Source organism: Phyllostomus discolor, chromosome 2 (assembly GCF_004126475.2).
Source record: "Phyllostomus discolor isolate MPI-MPIP mPhyDis1 chromosome 2, mPhyDis1.pri.v3, whole genome shotgun sequence".
In the NCBI taxonomy this organism is placed as follows: domain Eukaryota; kingdom Metazoa; phylum Chordata; class Mammalia; order Chiroptera; family Phyllostomidae; genus Phyllostomus; species Phyllostomus discolor.
Window position 1 is genome coordinate 133,715,090 of NC_040904.2, and position 20,894 is coordinate 133,735,983.

At 38.6% G+C, this 20,894-nt stretch overlaps 1 pseudogene; it reads left to right on the forward strand.

Moving 5' to 3' along the window:
- Nucleotides 1-343: 343 nt before the first annotated feature.
- The window catches only part of LOC114513988, a 122,094-nt pseudogene continuing 101,543 nt past the window's right edge, over nucleotides 344-20,894 (forward strand).

The following is a 20,894-nucleotide window of genomic DNA, read 5'->3' on the forward strand; positions in this document are numbered from 1 at the left end:
CATAACTGTCCCACTGTCTGAGGGATAACTACTGGCCACCATCCAAGAAGGTAAGGAGGAGACAGTGGAGGCCCCGAACGATCTCTTAGCAAAGATACTTGGTGTATGGGTGGACACCAATCCACCTGGATTGGCGGCTCACCAACCACCCATCCTGGTGCAATTGTTGAGCACTGCCAGCCTGGTTAGAATTTGGCAGTATCCTGTCCCAGCATGAGCCAAGCAGGGGATCGCATGGCACTTGCAATGCTTACTCAAAGCAGGGATACTCCGACAGCGCCAGTCAGCCTGGAACACGCCTCTACTCCCAGTCCAGAAGCTGGGGACACTTGACTACTGCCCCATGCAGGATTTACGGGAGGTGAATGTGAGGGTAGAGACAATCCACCCTGCGGTGCCCAGCCTGTATACCCTGCTAAGCTTGATGCCTCCAACACACACCTATTATTCGGTCCTAGACTTGAAGGATGCCTTTTTCTGTATCCCGCTGGCACCCCAGAGCCAAGGTATCTTTGCCTTTGAGTGGAATGATCCCGAGAACGGGTTAGTGGCCCAGTTTACCTGGACTCGGCTGCCACAAGGGTTCAAGAATTCCCCCACCATTTTTAAGGAGGCCCTAAGTAAGGACTTGCAGGCCTTTCAGTTGTCACACCCGTTAGTTGTGGCATTGCAGTATGTTGATGACATCCTCATAGCCGCGAGAAGCGAGGGAGACTGTGAAGTGGCCACTACAGACTTACTGCAGGACCTCGAACAGATGGGATATTGGGTCTCTGCCAAGAAGGCCCAAATCATGACTCAAACTGTAAGTTACTTGGGGTATAACTTGCAGGGGGGCCAGAGGACCTTGTCCAGCTGGAGGATCCAGATGGTCCTGCAAATCCCAGAGCCTACCACCAAACGACAGGTGCGTGAATTCTTATGCTGGGTAGGATACTGCCAACTCTGAATCCTGGGTTTCGCAGAATTGGCCAGACCCTTACACGAATTGACCCGGGGAAAGGAGGAATCATTCACATGGACGGATAAGGAGAGGCAGGCATTCCAAGCCCTTAAGGAAGCATTAGTGGCTGCCCTGGCCCTGGCTCTGCCTGATCTGGCTAAGCCCTTCCAGCTATTTGTGGCTGAGAAGGGAGGGATCACATTAGGAGTACTCAGCCAGGAACTCGGGCCATGGAAGAGACCAGTGGCCTATCTATCCACGAAGTTAGACCCAGTAGCCTCTGGGTGGCCCACCTGCCTGAGGGCACTTGCCACCACGTCAGTCCTAGTCAAAAAGGCAAGCAAATTGACTTTGGGACAGGACCTACAAGTGATCAGCGAACACTATGTTGAACAGGTCCTCAGGGCACCTCCCAATCAGTGGCTATCCAACGCCCGGCTAACGCACTACAAGGCACAGCTGCTTAATCTGCCATCGGTTCATTTCCTGAAGACCACGACCCTCGATCCGGCTACCCTTCTTCACATGCCAGACTCTACTATAGCCCATGATTGAAAACAGATTCTAGACACAGTGACTGGCTCCCATCCAGATTTGAAAGACCAGGCATATGAAAAGGTTGATTTGGCTTTGTTCATGGATGGTAGCAGTTTTGTCACGGATGGGTTAAGGCCTGCAGGGGCAGCAGTGACCACTGAAGATGAAATATTATGGCAGAAGGCTCTGCCTGCAGGAACCTCTGCACAGTGGGTTGAGCTAATTAGGCTAACCTGAGCCCTGCAGATGGTGGAGGAAAAAACTGCCAACATTTATACTGACAGCTGATATGCCTTTGCCACTGCCCAGACACATGGAACCATATGCAAGGAATGAGGCCTCCTAACTGCAGGAGCCAAGGACATTAAGAATAAGGATGAAATTCTCACTCTATTAGATGCTATACGGTTACCTACTAAGGTTGCCATTATCCACTGCAAGGGACATCAAAAAGGAGATTCACCAGTCGAAAAGGGGAATTGGCTAGCAGACTCAGATTCGAGGGAGGCCGCATATGGCTCCCCAGAAGCTGTGCTCCCTCTCCTTCCTCAGCCTATGCTACCCCCTCACCCTAACTCTACACCTGAAGAAGAGCAAGATGGAAAGAGACTAGGGGGGATGTGGGATCAGCAAGGATGAATAGAGTTACCTGGGTATAATCTCCCGTAATAGAATCTTGCACACCGTGGATGCTGTTTCTCCTCGAGTGGGGGATGCTCAAGGCTCTACCTGCTCCAAGGACTTCTAAGGCAAATTATTAAGGACATTCATACCAGCACACATCTAGGGCAGACTAAGGTAGAGCAGCTAATATGCCGGTACTATTACAGCCCAGGAATGAAAAGTACCATCCAGTCAGTTGTCTCCAGATGTAGCAGGTGTGCTACAGTGAACCCACCAAGTAAGAAACTGCCTCCCTTGGTCAGGTATAGAGGAAGTACACCAGGGGAACTATGGGAAATAGACTTTACTGAAATGACCCCTGGAAAGTATGGCTATAGGTATCTATTAGTCTTAATAGATACCTTCTCCGGGTGGGTAGAAGCATCCCCCACTCGAGGAGAAATAGCATCCACGGTGTGCAAGATTCTATTACAGGAGATTATACCCAGGTATGGCATACCCCTTGCCCTAGGCTCAGACAATGGGCCGACTTTTATATCTCCCATATCACAAGAGTTAGCCACAAAATTAGGTATCAAGTGGAAGCTACATTGTATATATAGACCACAAAGCTCAGGACAAGTAGAAAGAATGAATAGGACTCTTTAAGAAACCATAATTAAGTTAAGAGAGGAGACCGGTGGAAACTGGGTTGAGCTACTCCCTTTTGCCCTTTTTAGGACACGGTGTACCCCTTACCTGAAGAAATGGACGCCATATGAAACCATGTTTGGGCAGCCAGTACCAATTGTACCCCGACTGACCACTGAAGAACTGGAAATGTCTAATCATAACTTCTTAAAGTCCTTACAGGCACTGCAGCATATTCGACGTGAGGTACGGACCCTTTGACAGGCGATCCAGGTGGATAAGGCTGAAGTTGCCAGACTACCGGAAGCACCAGAACCTGGGCAGTGGGTGTGGATCCTGAACCATAGGAGGGGCAACCTAGAGCCTCAGTGGACTGGACCCTTTCAAGTACTGCTAAGTAACCCATCCGCAGTTCAGGTGGCCAAGAAGCCCTACTGGATCCATATCTCCCACACTAAGCCAGCCCAACCACCCGGGGATAGCCAGCAAAAATGGCAAGTCAAGCAAAAGCCAGGAGAGCCCTTGAAACTCACCTTCTCCTCTGTCTAGGGCTGGTAGTATCCTGGTGTTTGGCCTGCTCAGTGTTAGAGAGACAGGAATGGGTCTTAATTAGAACAGCAGATGGGACTGTGCTTGCTGAGAATTATACTTGGGGAGGGGAAGAGACACTTAACCTGACTATTGATCTGTCTAAACTTTTTGGAGACAGTCTGTGGGACTCATGACTCTCTGACAGATTGGGAAGCAGTAATCTGTATACCTCTTCCAGAATTGTGGGTGGAGGAGCGCCGTTAAGGCCATTAGTGAAAGATGAAGAAGAATTTCTACACAAACAACTAAGTCAAACAACAGCATATGGGTGTCCCGCCCCGGACAGGAAACGGGCACAAGGGTGTGGATATGAAGGTGACTTTTATTGTAAAAGCTGGGGTTGTGAAACAATAGTTAGCCCATTAGAATGGACCCCTGGAGGAGGAAGTGATTCACATATTAAGTTTACCAGACACAAGGGAGACTGCTCTATGTAAAATAAGAAATTGTAACCCAGTAAGTATAACAGTTCTACATCCAACTGACCCAGAGTGGGTTAAGGGTTGTACATGGGGAATTAGATTGTATACATTGGGAACTGACCCAGGAATATTTTTTACTGTGAGAAAATTACCCACTAAATATAAGCCTCCATTTAGAGGAGTTGGAGGCAGACTACCCCCACGACTACCTCCTATGAGACCCCCAATGGAGCCTCCTAGACGAATAGCCAAAAACTCAACTAGTCCAGAAGACCTTAGTCCAACTCCCACGGAGCCTGAGATAGCCAAGCAACGGCTGCCTGATATAGGCCGTATTCCTAACCCCTTCCTAGAGAGACTGCATCATCAAGATAATTCAGTCTTAGAGCTTTTAAAGTATTTCCTTTCTTTAATAGTACACAGCCAAGTGTAACTGAATCCTGTTGGTTATGTTTAAGCCCTAGACCTCCATTTTATATTGGATTAGGAGCAAATACTTCCTGAGGGGGAGAACTAGCCCCAAATATTACAGTATTACAAGGGAGCCCGCGTAAGGAACACATGGAATAAATTGATGAATGTATCATGGGGGGAGGGCTAACTCTAGCTGAATTCCACGGAAGAGGGACTTGTTATTTGTTGGCCAATTTTGTATTAACCTCTAATTATAGTGACTATTGTATAGACATTCAAAATGTATCCCTTACAAGGGAAGCACCCCAGGTCACGCGGGCACCAGAAGGTATTTGGTTTGTATGTACACAAGGTATCTATAAGTGTCTAATTCCAATTAGCCCAGAATTATGTGTAAGTGCCTACATAATACCACAAGTGTATTTATATGGTGGAAATCCTAACATCCTCTTAGGGTTCCCTTGACGGGTCACTTGTGCACCATTATTAGTTCCTATAGTAGCTACCATAGGTATAGTAGGTTCAACAGCATTAGGAGCAGCATCTTTGATACAGGGAGAACTAAGCCTAAGGAGATTATCCCAAATGTTTACCAAGGACATCTCTCTCCTTCAAGATCAGGTAATATATCTAGAGCATCAGGTAGACTCCCTGGCAGAAGTAGCTCTCCAAAACAGACGAGGATTAGATCTCATATTCCTCAAGCAGGGAGGACTTTGCACTGCCTTAGGAGAAGAATGCTGTTTTTATGCCAATCATTCAGGAGTAATAAGGGAGAATATCAAGACTTTAACCAAAAGACTCAAAGAGAGAGACAGTGAAGAAGAAAACTCCAACTGGTATGCCTCTATATTTAATACTTCCCCATGGCTAACCACCCTTTTATCTGCACTTGCAGGACCCCTTCTTTTGCTTCTGTTATTAGTTACTATAGGGCCCTGTATTCTAAATAAAGTCATAGCCTTTATTAAAGAAAGAATACAAGTAGTCAAGCTAATGGTTCTATCTCAACCCTATACTGTTATTCCTAAAGATGAAGAGTCAAGGGTTTGACAAACCCCCAAGAGAAAATGGGGTAATGTAAGGAGTATGAAAAAAAACCCAAAAAACTTAGACCATGAGAAAATAGGAATCTAGCCAGTTAGAGCCAGGAGATTACTAGGTTACTGAACAAACATCCTGCCTTCCCGCCTTATGCAAGAGCGCTTGGTTTGAAATTCCTGCGCACGCGCGGTCTCTGTAAGCAAATAGCTAACCGCTACATCAGTTTCTGTGAAACGCTTGCTTGCTTGCTCCGGCCAAAACCCCTATATAAGGACCTGGATGTGAACGCTTGGTGAGGCTCTCTTCTGCAACCCTTGTGGGTACCGTGTCACCAGACACTTTCTAGAGTTCGCTCCTGTGCAGTTTAAACTTGGCTAATAAAGCAACATCTTTGATACCCCCCCAAAAGTCTCTGACATTTGTTCTTGCGTTTGCTGAATGCAACACTGAACAAACTAAACTGATGAGGAAAATGGGGACAGAGTCATAGATGGAGAGCAGGACGACAGCTAGTGGGCGGATGGAAAGTAGGGGGTGGATTGAGCAAAAAGTAAAAAGGACTAATGGACATGAAAATAGGGTGATGATCGCTGGGGGAGAAGGATATAAGAGGAATAAATTTTAATGGAAAAATACAATAAATATTAAATTAAAACAGAAACTTGAAGAAAAGAAAAATGTGCTTTCTGAAGGGGATTTGCAATAAAGATAAAAAGGAATATTAAGGCTCTAATGTTAACTTCTTTTAAATACCACAAAAGAAAAACATTGAAGACATTGGGCCCTCATATCAAGGGATTCCTTTAAGGATGCTTGTTTGTTTCTAATATACCTCCTCTTACTTCATGTTTACCTGCCTTCCACATTCATCTCTTATTCTGGAGCTTTACCACCATCCATGAGAAAAATTTCAATTCTTCTAGATCAAAACCCCATTTCCCTAGATTTTTTTTTCCTTTTTCTTTTCACTGATTCCTGAAGGCTACATCTGGCAGCTTTGTGTTGTGTTCAGCAAAGTAGAACCTGGTCTATTGTCCTCCAAACCCTACAGCTGGAAGGAAAGATGAGCCCTGGTTCTTTTGATGATGGTGGAAGTAGATGTTCCAATCCAAGTTTGTTCTAATAGTCTAACAAGTATAGAAAGTCCCTGTTCCTTTATATACTAACTCTGTCTGCCCTTCTCCCACTAATCAAACAGCCTTAATTCTAGGTAGTCAGATTAAGAAAGGGATAGGTTCTTTCTCACGTTCTCCAATGTCAACTGGGTTTCCAATAATTCAGTTAAATTCTGACATCAATTCTTGGAGTTAATACATATCCCATAGGTCAAGGACTCTGTTTCAAAAGGTTAATTCCCCTTCAGTCACCTGTCATAAGTTCTAGGATGGAGGACCACTATACTTCTCAACAAATGGCTATACATTTGGGTTCCTATAACCCCATCATCACATTCCATACTTTTCTAGAATGATTCACAGAACTCAGGAAAACACTTTACTTATGTTTACTACTGTATTATAAAGGATAAAAACCAGGAACTGCCAAATGGAAGAGAAACATAGGGCAAGGTATTGGGTGGGTGGGGTGCCTAGTTTCCATTCCCCCATCAGGGACCAAGAAAGATGCTACTCAAACGCTACTGCTTATGGGTTTTTATTGATATTTCATTATGTAGGCAAATGGATTAAATCATTGGGTTGGTGATTGCATTCAATCTCTAGCTCTGTTTGCCTCTCCCCCTCTCCAGAGGTTGGGGAATGTACAGTAAGGAGCTGAAAATTTCAGACTTCGAATCATGGCTTGGGCTTTCTGGTCATTGTCCTCACCTACAACATATCTAGAGGCCCAAGTCACCCACCACCTCATAAGCATACAAAAGACTCTTAGGAGATTCCAAAGATTTTAGGAGACCCATGCCAGGAACTAGGTAAAAAGATGCAGTATAATTATTGTTTATTGTATCACAGTTCTCCATTAACAAGGCACTTGGCACTCACCATGGAAAAGCAAGAGATGATTATTGCATTATTAAGTGGAGTAACCTTGGTTTCATTCTTGTTTCACCCAGATATTTTAATGTATAAATAGCTGCATTCATTCCTAAAGAAAGCTCAGTTTCTTACCTAGGAAATATCCTATAATAGATGATATTTGTTTAAATAAGATCTTTTTCTACTACAGGTAAATATTACAGATATTGTTTGCTATAAAAGATGAATTCTTCCTTTGACCATCTTTTCTTTCAGTCCTTTCTACTATGTGTTTATTTTTCCAAGCTCCTTTATTGTAACTTTGAGTGGCAGCCTTCTAGTTACACAAAAACTATACAATAAAACCATGCAAAAGCATTTGGGGAGTCTGGAAATTAGGGTCCAAATTTTGTGATCTAAGAACCATTTTCAGAGTACCCTTTTGTTGCATGCACTTTCTTGGCCTAGGAATAGAAATAATGACATGAAAATGGTAGGTCAAGTAACAGTAGCACCAATGTACAAGTAGGAATCCATGTTTATCATTCAACACATTATTTCTCCTTTAACATGTTTCCTTATAGTTTAATAAATTATTGTCATAATAGGACATATTTATAATTAACAAACCTATAAATGCAAATCAAATATTTGACACAAAAGAGAAATAAGGTCAAATGTCAAGATCTGTGGCTTAATAGAAAATTCTAGAACCCACAACTTGATGTGTTCCCTCTCAAAGGGGCTTGTTACTTATTCTGCCTAGATCTGTGATGTGTTTTCCAGAGATACTTTCTTTTTGAGACCTCCTTATAATTCTTTCTTTTCAAGATCTCTTATTCATTTATTTATAAAATCGTCCCTAACCTAATTATTAATGGCAGCTAGCTGATTTATAAAATAAAGCCTTATGAAATATTGGACAAATTCTTTGTGAATGACCCTTATTTGTATTTAACACTGAAGTATAAAGATGTCTTTCACATTTTCACTTAATTTTCCTTTTTATTCCTAAAACATTTTTTCTATGAACCACCTTATCATGTGGTTGATTGCATACTGGTATTGTTTTCTAACTCTCTAGATCATAATCCCTTAGGCTGTTTATTTTACAGAGACTCCTATAAAAGTATATATTAATTTAAAGACTGTAAATATTTCCATCTTTTAAAGTTAAAAAATAACAACTTTAGACTTACAGAAGAATTACAGAAGTAATGTAGAGTGTTTGAATGGTGATGCAGCCTTTCCTAAGTAACACCTTGCATGACCATCGCACAGTTGTTAAAATTTAAAAAAAAATCATCATTGACATATTACTGTGAACTAAACTTCAGACTCTATTTGGATTTCACCAGCTTTTCCATTAATGCTCTTTCTCTGCACCAGGATCTAATCTATGATCCTCAGTGCAATTAGTTATCATATTTCCTTAGTCTCTTCCAACCCGTGAGTTTTCCAGTTTTCCATTGTCTTTATAATTTTGAGATTCCCCAAGAATTCTGGTCAATTATATTATAAAAGCTCTCTTAATTTGGGTTTGTCTTATGATTTCTCATCATTGGATTGAGAGTATGCATTAGTGGCAAGAGTACCACAGAGCAGAAGTGCCTCACTCAGTGCATCTTTTCTGGAGGTAGCTGACATCGGCCTATCGTATTCTACAAACATTAAATTTAATCAGTCAGTTAAGGTAATGTCTGCCATACCCTTGCAATGTAAAGTTCCAGTTTTTCCTTGTAATTAATAAATGTTTTGTCAGAAATATATTCTTCATCCTTAAAAGTTTTGACCATTAACTAGCATCTACTGGTGGATCTTGCCATGGTACTCTAATGGAGATTTCCATTTCCTTCATTTCTTCTACATTTATTAATTAGATATGTTCTGTATGGGGAAAAGAGCCATTCTCCCCCATTAATTTATTCCTGTAGTTACTCTTATACCAATTTGGGCCCAGATATTTATATCTTTCTTTAGGGTATAACCTGGGACAATTATTTATTTTGTTGCACATATTATTCCAACATTGTCTATTAGGTACTGCTTTTCTGCTCTTTCATTATGTCTACATCCTTCTTATGTTGTGGTTCAAGCACTTCCTCATTATCTGGCACTAGAAGAGTCTCCAGAATTTTTTTTTTTAATTGCTGAGATACAGTTCATTTTTAGATGTATTATGCCACAGACTATTTATCCACTACAAGTGAATGGCAATCTGAGTTATCTTTTATTTGATGTTATGAATAAAAGTGCTGTAACCATTCACACCTAGGTTTTGTGAAAGCATAAGCTTTCATTACTTTTGTATAGGAGTGAGGTTTCTGGATCATCTGGTAGTTGCATGTCTAACTTTATAAGAAATTCTCAAGTTGTCTTCCAAAGTGGTTATATAATTCTGCATTTCCATCAACAAAGTATAAGACCTTAAGAAGCTTTACATATCCATTAGTACTTGGAATTGTTAAGTTTTTTTTCCTTTGTTTTTTGTTTATAATTAGTCATTCTAAAAGGTGTGTAGTGGAACCTCACTGGTTTTAATTTTTATTTCCATAATGACTAATCATGCTGAGAATCTTTTTATATAATAACTTGCCATCCATATACCTTGTTTAGTGAAATGTCTATTTTTGTCCATTTATAAATTTACTTTTTTATTATGGATAATAGTCTATATATTTTGCCTAAAACTTATTTGACAAAAATATGATTTGTAAATATGTGTGGCACATCTTTGGTATTGTCTAAATGACTTTTACAAGGCAAAAGTTTTAAATTTCTGTGAAGTCGAATTTATTAATGTTTTATTTTATGTATTATGCTTTCAGTATTATATCTAAAAATACTTTCTCTAACCTAAGGACATCCACATTTTCTGTTTTTTTTTTCTATAAATTTTATGGTTTAATGTTTTACATTTAATTCTAGGTTCCATTACTAATTTATTTGTGCAAATAACATGAAGTATATGCTAAGGTTCATATTTTCATAAACAGAAGTGCAATGGTTCCAGCACTATTGTTTAACAGGCAATCTCTTCTCTATTTAGTAGACATGACAACTTCACAAAAAATTGATTGACCATGTTTTGGGAGTGGGTACATTTCGAGACTCTACAATTCTCTTTTCTTCATTTATTTGCCTGTCCTTTCTCCAGAACCATACAGTCATTTCTTTTTGTTTTTAATGATTTTTTTAACTTTCAATTACAGTTTACATAAAATGTTACATTATTTTTAGTGATTAGACATTATATAACTTACTAAGTGATCATTCTGGTTAAATGTCATACCCATCTGACACCATACATAATTATTGGAATATTATTGACTATTTTCCCAATGCTGTACTACACATCCCAAAACTATTGAAAAAAAAAAACAAAAACAAAAACAAAAACTACTAATCTGTATTTCTCAAACCCTTCCCTTTTTTCACCCATCCTCCTAACCCCCTTACCATCTGGCAACTATCAAAATATTCTCTGTATCAATGAGTCTTTTTCTCTTCTGCTTCATTTATTTTATTTTTTAGATTTAATGATTGATAGATATGTACTTATTGTCATTTCATTGTTCATATTTTTATCTTTTTATTCCTTCTTCTTAAAGAAGACCTTTTAACATTTTGTATAATACTGGTTTTGTAGTGATCTAATCCTTTAGCTTTTTCTTGTCTCAGGAGCTCTTTATATGTCCTTTGATTCTAAATGATAGCTTTGCTGGTATAGTAATCTTGGCTATAGGTTCTTGCTTTTCACCACTTTGAATATTTCATGCCAATCTTTTCTGGCCTTCAAAGTTTCTGTTGTGAAATCAGCTGACAGTCTTATGTGAGCTCCCTTGTAGGTAACTACCTGGTTTTCCCTTGCTGCTTTTAAGATTCTCTCTTTGTCTTTAACCTTAATCTTGGTGTTTTAATTATGCTGTGTGTTGGTGTGGGCCTTTTTGAGTTCATGTTGTTTGGGACTCTCTGTGTTTTTTGCACTTGTATGTCTATTTCCCCTACAAGGTTAGGGAAAGTTTCTGTCATTATTTTTACAAGAAAATTTTGAATTTCTTGCTCTCTCTTCTCTTTATGCCTACCTCCCCACCCCCACCATGACATGAATGCTGTTATCCTTGAAGTTGTCCCCAAGTCTCCTTACACTATCCTCATTTCTTTGGATTTTTTTTTCTTTTTGCTGTTCTGATTAGGTGTTTTTTGCTCCCTAAATTACTGTTTTGATTCTAGAATTCATCTGCTCTGCAGTTGATCCCCTGAAATTATTCTTCATTTCAGGTAATTCATCCTTCATTTCTTAATTGTTATTTGTATGGTTTCCATGGCCTTTTTTATACTGTTGAAGTTCTCTCTAAGTTCATCTACTCTTCATCTAAGTACATTGAGTATCCTTATAACCAGTGTTTTGAACTCTGCATCTAGTAGATTGCTTGTCTCTATTTTATTTAGATATTTTTTCTGGAATTTTATTCTGTCCTTTCATTTGGGAGACATTTCTTTGTCTACTCATTATGGCAGCCTCCCTGTGTTTGTTTCCATGTATTACAGAAAGCTGGTATGTCTCCTTGGCTTGGTATAGTGGCCTAATACAGTAGGTATCTTGTAGTGTCCAGTAGCACAGCCTTCCCATTTATCTGAGCTGGGCTCTCCAGGTGCCCCCTTAACCCCTGTGTAGGTTGTGTACACCCTCTTGTTGTAGTTCAGCCTTGAGTTCTGTTGGCATGCCAATAGGAGGAACTTACCACCAGGCCTATCAGATACAAGGTTTGTCTTGGACCACCATGGAAGATCAACTGTGTTGGGGCCCGCCCCATGGAGCAGAGCTTACTTCAGCTGGCCTCTGATGCCTGCTGAGTCTTCCCTTTGAGTGTGTCACTTTTGGAGGTGGTTGGGTGGTGCTTCAACATGGAATAAAGCTTTCTACCCAGTGAGCTGCTGCTGGGGTGTCCCAGCAAGTAAAGGCCAAGGTCTGCCACTGTGCTCTTCTTGGTGCCAGCCAGTATGAGCTACAAAGAGATCTGCAGATGGCTGCTACTGTGCTGGACCTAGAGGTGCCCAATAGAAGCCAAGTTCTGCAACAAGGCTGGCCACCACTAGTGCCAGGCTTGGGCAACTTAGTAAGAGGTATGAGACACACAGAAGCCAGATGCTGGTGGACTGAGAGATTTTAGGAATGTCTGAAGCATGAGCCAAGACAGGCCATTTGTATGTAAGAGCCACTGGAGACAGCTTGGGTGGTTTCACAGTTTTGTGGACTGAGGTCTCAGGGAGATGCCTCAACAGGACTGGGAATACAGTGTTAGTCAGAGTGATGGAGACCCAGTTTGGCACCTATTTGTTGTCTCTCTGTGGGAAGGGCTTATCAAAGAAACAATGACCTCTGCCAGCACATCAGATCTTGCCCTGATGCCAGATAGTTTAGTTCCTTTCCATATATCTCTGTGCCTTTCAAGCTGCTATCCCATTGTGGGAACTCAGAGTAAATTTGAATAAGTTTGTACATGGACCCTTTAAGAGGAACACCTGGGATTCTACCTTCATATCAGTCAGCCACAATCTCCATATTTTTACATCTAGAAGTTGTGGAGCCTTCTCTTTCTGGCACTGGAAGCCTAGGTTTGGGCAGCTGGTTAGGGGGTGGAACCCCCTGCTCCTCATGGGGAAACCTGTGCAGTGGAGATATCTCCTGATTTTTATCTGCCACACCCATCAGACTGTTTCATGTCTCTGCCCCTTCTAACCAGCATCAATGTGGCTTCTTCTTTATACCCTCAGTTGTAGGACTGCCATTCAGCTAGATTTCAGATGTTTCTGTATGATGGCTTTTCTGTAGTTTAGTTGTATTGTTGACATGTTTGTGAGAGGATGCAAGTACTGCATTTACCTATGCAGCCATCTTGACCAGAAGGCTAGAGCTCACACTGTTTTAATTAATGAGTTTTTTTAGTAAGTCAGTCTTAATATAGTTTTTGTAAGTTTTTAGTATAGTTTATTTCTTCAATCACATCATATTTTAATGGGACACACAGGTATTTCACTTGGTATCAAGTATAAGTGGTTGATGTAACAGTTTAGTATTATGTCCAAAGGGATGTTTACCAATCTCTCCATTCCTTTGGGATATTTCTGCCAATAGTGGACAGGTGCATTCTATTCCTCTTTGTGTTGCTCTGTATGCCTGTAGAGCAACACAGGAAGTGGCTTAACTGGTTAATAAAGCATTATCACAGTTGTCATATATATTTTGGGAATTATGTCAAATGACATACGCCAAATATGTACATGTGACAAATATATTTTCATATGTATGTATGCATGTAATTTCTGAGTTTTCATTTCATGTCTGCAAGAGTGATAAGACATTTTGTAAAAGGTAAAATAGAAATCAGAACACTGAACAATCTTAAGCAGATTAAAATAATTTAAGCCTGGTTTATGTAAGTAAAAAAATTAAAAAGAAACATTTTTGTTGTTTTATTCACATGTGTATAATTAAGCCAACTTACTTGGTTTACATACACATATATAGCACATTTTCATTGCAAACAAAATGTGTATTTTTTAAAGATTTTATTTATTTATTTTTGGAGAGAGGGGAAGGGAGGGAGAAAGAGGAGATAAATGTGGATGTGTGGTTGCCCCTTGCACACTCCCGACTGGAGACCAGACCCAAAACCCAGGCATGTGCCTTGACTGGGAATCGAATCGGTGATCCTTTGGTTCACAGGCTAGCACTCAATCCACTGAGCCACATCAGGCAGGGCAGAATGTTTATGTTTATGTGAAGAAAGGTTGAAAACAAATATTGTTGGGAAAGGAAATACTCCATGGCTTTTTTTATGAGTTTCTACACTGAATTGGATAATGATACTCCCTTGGGTAGTAAACATGACTCCAGATACTATGTTTCATCTTCCTTTTTTACAATAATTTGATTTATCACCAACCATATAAAAAGCCATTATGAAGACCTTATAACTTGATTAAATCTGACTCTATCCTCATCTACTCTTTTATTCATACCAAGGCAATTCCAAGTGCATTAGACAGGAAGTTAATCACAGTGACTCATGGCAATTTTAGAGAAAGAAAAATCATACAACCACTGTGAATTAGATGTATTCTATGAGTTAATTCCATCACTAAATAAGTATAATGCTTGAAGAATCCATATGAGGGCATTAAGAACCGTTGTTTCTTCAGTATCAGTTTGAATCATCAATAGAGGAAAGTAATCTAAAGGAAGCACAGATGCTAAATGCATGTTCATAATAAAAACATGAGAGATGGAGAGAAAAAAAGGAGAAAGAAAGAATAAAGGAAGGAAGGAAGGAAGGAACGAACGAACGAACGAATGAACCAGAAGAAAACTCTTTGTGCTTTACATCAGAGACAGAAGTTTGCAAATTTGTGACTGAAGGAGGGAGATTAGGAGGTTTGTGGAAAATTGAGAAAAAGATAGGCAATGAAAGATTGTTAGAACGTTTGCTAAGGTTTACTAATTGGATCCCCTGTGACATTCTACAGGACTTTTAATAAAGCTCTGACATGCTTTTAAATTATTCTTATTTGCCACACTGGTATTTATTGAACTGAAGTTTCAAGAAGAGATTGGACCATCAAGATAATTAGTTTCAAACTAGTTACTGCTATGCAATTATTACATTTTTATCTTCTTACATTATTTTCTTACTATTTTATGGAAATTGTTCCCTAGCAATATCTATGTCATAAACTGTTTGAAGAAAATGGATTGTAATATTCATATTCTCTGGTATAAAAATAAGCAAAAATAATTTATTTTTGTATATTATATAAAAATTGAACCAGCCCTTGATTCACAACTCTAGAATATTAGGTGGTCTCAGGCCTCATTTTAAAAACGTTGTGTCCTGAAAATGTAACTGTAATTCTTTTAAAAAGTTATCTATTTATTATTTGAAATAATAACCTCATGCAAATATGCTTTTGCCCCACACAGTCACATTTGGTTTATACTACAACCCTGTGATACAAACTGAAGAATGATATGTATTATTTCCATTTTACATTTCAAACAATGAGACTCAAATACTGATCACCTGGAAGACCTAGATTAGTGCTTAAATGTTTGCAGCCATGCTTATGGTATTGCTAATATACCATACTGCTTATATTTCAATAACAAATCATCATTACTTTAGCTCTTTGAAATTAAAAATCTAGTGCAATTTATTATTATTAATACAAAAATTTTATTATTTATATGTGTTGAAAATCAATTTTAGATCATTTGGAACAATAGAGTAACAGAATATATTACGTATCAAAATTGTATCTATGTATACTCCTTAAAATTAAAAATTGAGTGCAATTTACTATTATTAATACATTAGTTTAATACATATGATTATATATATTAAAATCAATTTTATATTACTTAGGACAATAGAGTAACAAAATATATTGCATATTAAAATTTTACCCATGTATCCTCTTTGAAATTAAAAATCGAATGCAATTTATTATTATTGCATTACTATTAATACAAAATGTTTATTAGTACATATATTGAAAATCAATTTTAGATTGTTTGAAACAAAGGAGTAATAGAATAAATTACTTATTAAAACTGTATCTGTGTTTTTACCTTCATACATACAAAATCATTGTATCTCATAATTAGTTACCCAATTTCAAATTTATCCCGTCTTAGCAAGAAATAAATATATGAACACATATCTATCAACAATGAGATGAACAAGAATTAATACAATAAAATAACAAATTTATAAGCAATAACAGATTCTACCTAATTATATTCACAAAATAATTGATATACAGGTTGAACATTAGACTTAACTACAACGACCATTTTTCCTTAGTTCAAGATAAATGTTCCCTATGAAAAGAATACAGCAGCAAGAACTAAGACATGTCAGAAGGCAACAGGCAGAAAGTTCACTCATAAAAGGCAGCTCAGAGTTTACCATCAATAAAAGATGCGGCTTGTTCTTCAGCAAGGACACTCTCAGAGTGACATTTGCATGTGCAAGGCTCTCACCTGCCCCAAGTAGGAAGAAATACTTTGTTCCTTTATCAGTAGAGACCCACGGTCATTTTCTTTCCCTCTGTATCCTTTAAAAATATATATATATATATATAAACATATCCTCCAGATTTGATTGTCACAAAAGAAAAAAAAAATGAAGACTAGAACTGGATCACTTGGCCCTTCCTCTTCTCATCTCCTCCCAGTTCAAAATGCTTGCATCTCTTAATAGCCAGCATTCTCTTAGATCTGCAGTTGGGCTCAATACATTCAAGCCTCAGCATAATCTGTAGTTTTAGCCTTTTTTTTTAAAGAAAATCAGCTCAGTCTGCCCACGATAGCCATTGCTTCCTGTCATAACACTACTTTCCCTGCACGTACAGAGAATCCTTGCCCTTCTTGTACTGTTACCTTGTGAGGCTGGTGCTTGCCTGCCACACTTCTTACTGAAAGTCCCATAAATTTCAGGAATGTTCACCATGTTTGTGAGAGCGCTAAGGCATGGAAAGTTCCCTCTGTATCCTTAATACAGCTGTGAGAGAGTTACCACAAAAAAGGCTTCCTTCACCATCCCATCACTTTTTTAACTAAAAGTTTAAATTAAAAAAAATAATAACTTTTTTTAACTTTCCAGAAGAGTCCACCACAGTCAGATTTGGTCAAACATCACCAAAGACCTCACTGTGTAACTGATGCCAGCAACAGCCTCTGCATGAAATGGATGAGAGGATAATCACTGGAAGGGATTTCTATAATTCCATGTTTGTATTTTATTAGTTGAATGTTGGGCTTGGGTTTTATATATGTAAAGGACAAGTAGAAGGAACAAGAGAAAGTAACAGGAAAATGGGGAGAAATATTCCTCAGAAAATATTTTATCAGGGAAAAAGAAAAAACAACATTTTTGACTTTCCAACTGGAACCCAATCTTACAGGTCATCATAGGACTAGACTCTCTCACTTAAAAGAAAGTAGTTATAAAAATACAAATGAAATTTCTTTCTCTTAATTGCTTCCTTGAAGTTCTTCAAGGGAATTTTAATTCAATGCACAGCTGGTTTTGTTTTCTGCTATACATTCTTAATATGGGCTATCGGAGGCATTGCTTCCAGTCTTTACCTCAGGGTAATAGAATAGATCTGTTTTAAGATCCTGGAGAGAATCTGGCAGAATGAGAAAGCAATTATACTCTACTCAGTTTCATATTTCCCAACAAGTAGGTATCCTAATGAACCTTTAAATAAAGAAAAAATGTAAAAGGCTAAAGATTTATATGATCTGAAGAGAAACCAGAGTATGGAAAACATTATGCTAAGCGAAATAAGCCAGGCAGTGAAAGACAAATACCATATGGTCTCACCTTTAACAGGAACCTAATCAACAAAACAAGCAAACAAACAAGCAAAATATAACCAAAGACACTGAAATAGAGAACAGGCTGACAGTGACCAGAGGGAAGAGGGGAGGGAATTTCAGGCAAAAGAGGAAGGGTTTGGTTTGCAGGAACAAGTATAAAGGACACATGGACAAAAACAATACTGGGGGCAGGGGGAGTGGAAACAGGAGGGAGGCGGGGATGGCTGGGGGTGGTGGGCTGGGATGGGAGTCAAAGGCAGAAAACTGTACTTGAGCAACAATTAAAATAAAAAAAAATAAATGAATAAAGAAAAAATGTAAATGAAGAATTCCCAAATAGCATAAAACCCCTAATGGCAAACCACAACTTGAGAGAGGGCATTTGCTGCTATTGGGAATGAATACTTTTTTTTTTTTTTGGCCTTTCAAAGCTATTCTGAATTTATCACGTAGAAAATGGAGAGTCATTGGAGACTTCTGAGTAAGAGAGGGATCCAACTTGTACATTAAACTACATTGAAGGGTGAGACAGGGATGATGGTAGACCAGCATGAGTTGTGGGTCTACTGCTTGTAACAGGCACTATTCTTTGTTCCTGACAAAATAGAGTTGTGGGACCTGCATAACACTGAAAACAAATGGATCCTTCATGCACTTCAAATACTCATTTTTTAATTGTTTTATTGTTGTTCAATTACAGTTGTCCCAATTTCCCTCACCCATTGCTCTCCACTGCCCTGCCCACCCTTCCTCTCCCACATTCAATACTCCCCTCACCCAGTCCTTGTGTATGGGTCTTTTATACATTTCCTTTGACTTGATCCTTCTCATTCTTTCCCCTTTATCTCCCTCCCCCTCCCTTCTGATCACTGTCAGTTTGTTCTTTATTTCCATGTCTCTGGTTATATTTTGCTTGCTTGTTTGTTTTGTTGATTAGGTTCCACTTATAGGTGAGATCATATGGTATTTGTCTTTAGCCACCTGGTTTATTCATTTAACGTAATACTTTCAAGTCCCATCCATACTGTCATGACAGGTAGGAGATCCTTCTTTCTGCTGTGTAGTATTCCATTATATAAATGTACCACACTTTTTTTATCCATTCATTTACTGAGGGGAACTTAGGCTATTTCCAGCACTTGGCTATTGTAAATTGTGCTGCTATGAACAGTGGGGTGCATGGGTTCTTTTGTCTTGGGGTTTCAGTATTCTTAGGGTATAATCCTAGCAGTGGAATCTCCAGGTCAACAGGCTGTTCCATTATAAGCTTTTTGAGGAAATTCCATACCAGTTTTCACCATGGCTGCAATAGTCTGCATTCCCACCAACAGTGCACTAGGGTTACCTTTTCTCCACAACCTCACCAGCACTTGTTTCTTAATTTTTTAACAATGGCCATTCTGATTGGTGTGAAGTGTATCCCCTTGTAGTTTTAATTTGCATCTCTCTGACAGCTAATGATATTGTGAATCTTTTCTCTCTCTCTTTTTTTAATTTTTGGCCTTCCCCCCTTTTATTTAAAAGAGGGAAGGGAAGGGGAGAGAAAGGGGGGGGAGAGAGAGATATCAATATGCGGTTGCTGGGGATTATGGCCTGCAACCCAGGAATGTACCCTGGCTGGGAATCAAACCTGGGACACTTTGGTTCCCAGCCCACGCTCAATCCACTGAGCTATGCCAGCCAGGATATTGTGCATTTTTTCATATGTCTCTGGGCTCTCTGTATGTCCTCCTTGGAGAACTGTTTGTTCAGGTCCTCTGCCCATTTTTTAATTGGATTGTTTGTCTTCCTGGTGGAGTGATATGAGTTATGTATATATTTTGGAGATCAAACCCTTGTTCAAGGTATCATTGGCAAATATATGTTCCAATATGGTTGGTTCTCTTTTCATTTTAATGTTGTTTTCTTTAGCTGTGAAGGAGCTTTTTAATTTGATGTAGTCCATCTGTTACACTCCACCAGAAAACTATTCAAACTAATCAGTGAATTTGGCAAAACAGTGGGATACAAAGTCAATAGACAGAAATTGAAGGCATTTGTGTACACCAACAATGATATGTCAAAAACAGTAATTAGGAAAAATACCATTTACTATAACAAGAAAAATAAAGTACCTAGGAATAAACCTAACCAAGGAGGTAAAAGACCTGTACTCAAAAAACTACAGAACACTGAAGTAATTAAGGAGGACACAAATCAATAGAAATATATATTGTGTTCATGAATTGGAAGAATTAACTTCATTAAAATGTTCATACTACCGAAAGTAATTTATAGATTCAATGTAATTCCTATTAAAATACCAATGACATATTTCACAGATACAGAACAAATATTGGAACCATAATGACCCTGAATAGCCTCAGGAATTTTATGAAAGGAGAACAAAGTGGGAACAAATACTTTTTACCACTTGTAAATTCTGAGAATCAGAAGTATTTTTCATAAGCACTGTTGTGTTGCTTCATGGGAATTTAGTTTGACTGGAATACCTGGTGGCCACTTTTGATACTTTGTCAGGTAGAGGATGAGTCAGAGTAACAGGTGAACAGAAACTTTGAAAATGGAGGAATTTCTGTTATCTTAGTTTCTGTTTTATATCCAATCTTTTTGGTGGTTATTTTCAATTCACAAGCAGTTTGTTCATTCATCCATCATAATTCTGAAGTATTATCTAGTTCATTCTATAAGCACTAGTATAGGAAATACTAAGTGTGTGACACTGTTCTAGAAGCAGGGATCTAAAGATGAGAAAACCCAGGTGGTTTTGTTTGTTCATTTGTTTCTCGAGTTAGCTTGATGTCAAGGAAGGAAAACATCCAGATGCAATATCGTTTCATATATACTGTGACAGAGTTTAACACTGCGTGATATAGGTTCTCTTAGAGAGACATCTCTCAGCCGTTGGGAGAGAGAGAAGAAAGAATTCCTGATAAGAGCTCACACTTGAGCCAAGTCTTGAGGGATAAGTAATAATTCAGTAAAGCAGGCAAATGAAGGACAGAGGGATGTACCATGCACAGAGGCAACGAAAGTAATTATGTGAGGTGATGGATGTATTGATTAACCTTACCATGGTAATGATTTTACAATATATACATATATCAAATCACTACATTGTTAAATTTATATCTATATTGTTATTTGTTAATTATTTCTCAGTAAACCTGAAAAAAATAAAGAAGAGTAAATCCAGAAATCTGCAAGATATGTGTCATTTCTTAACATATATTTTTGTCTTTTGCCATTTTTAAGGAAATATAAAAGCTCTTTTTCTGTGAAGGGAGCCTATCACAGTTGAAATCAGCCTAACTTTAACAATGAGTGTT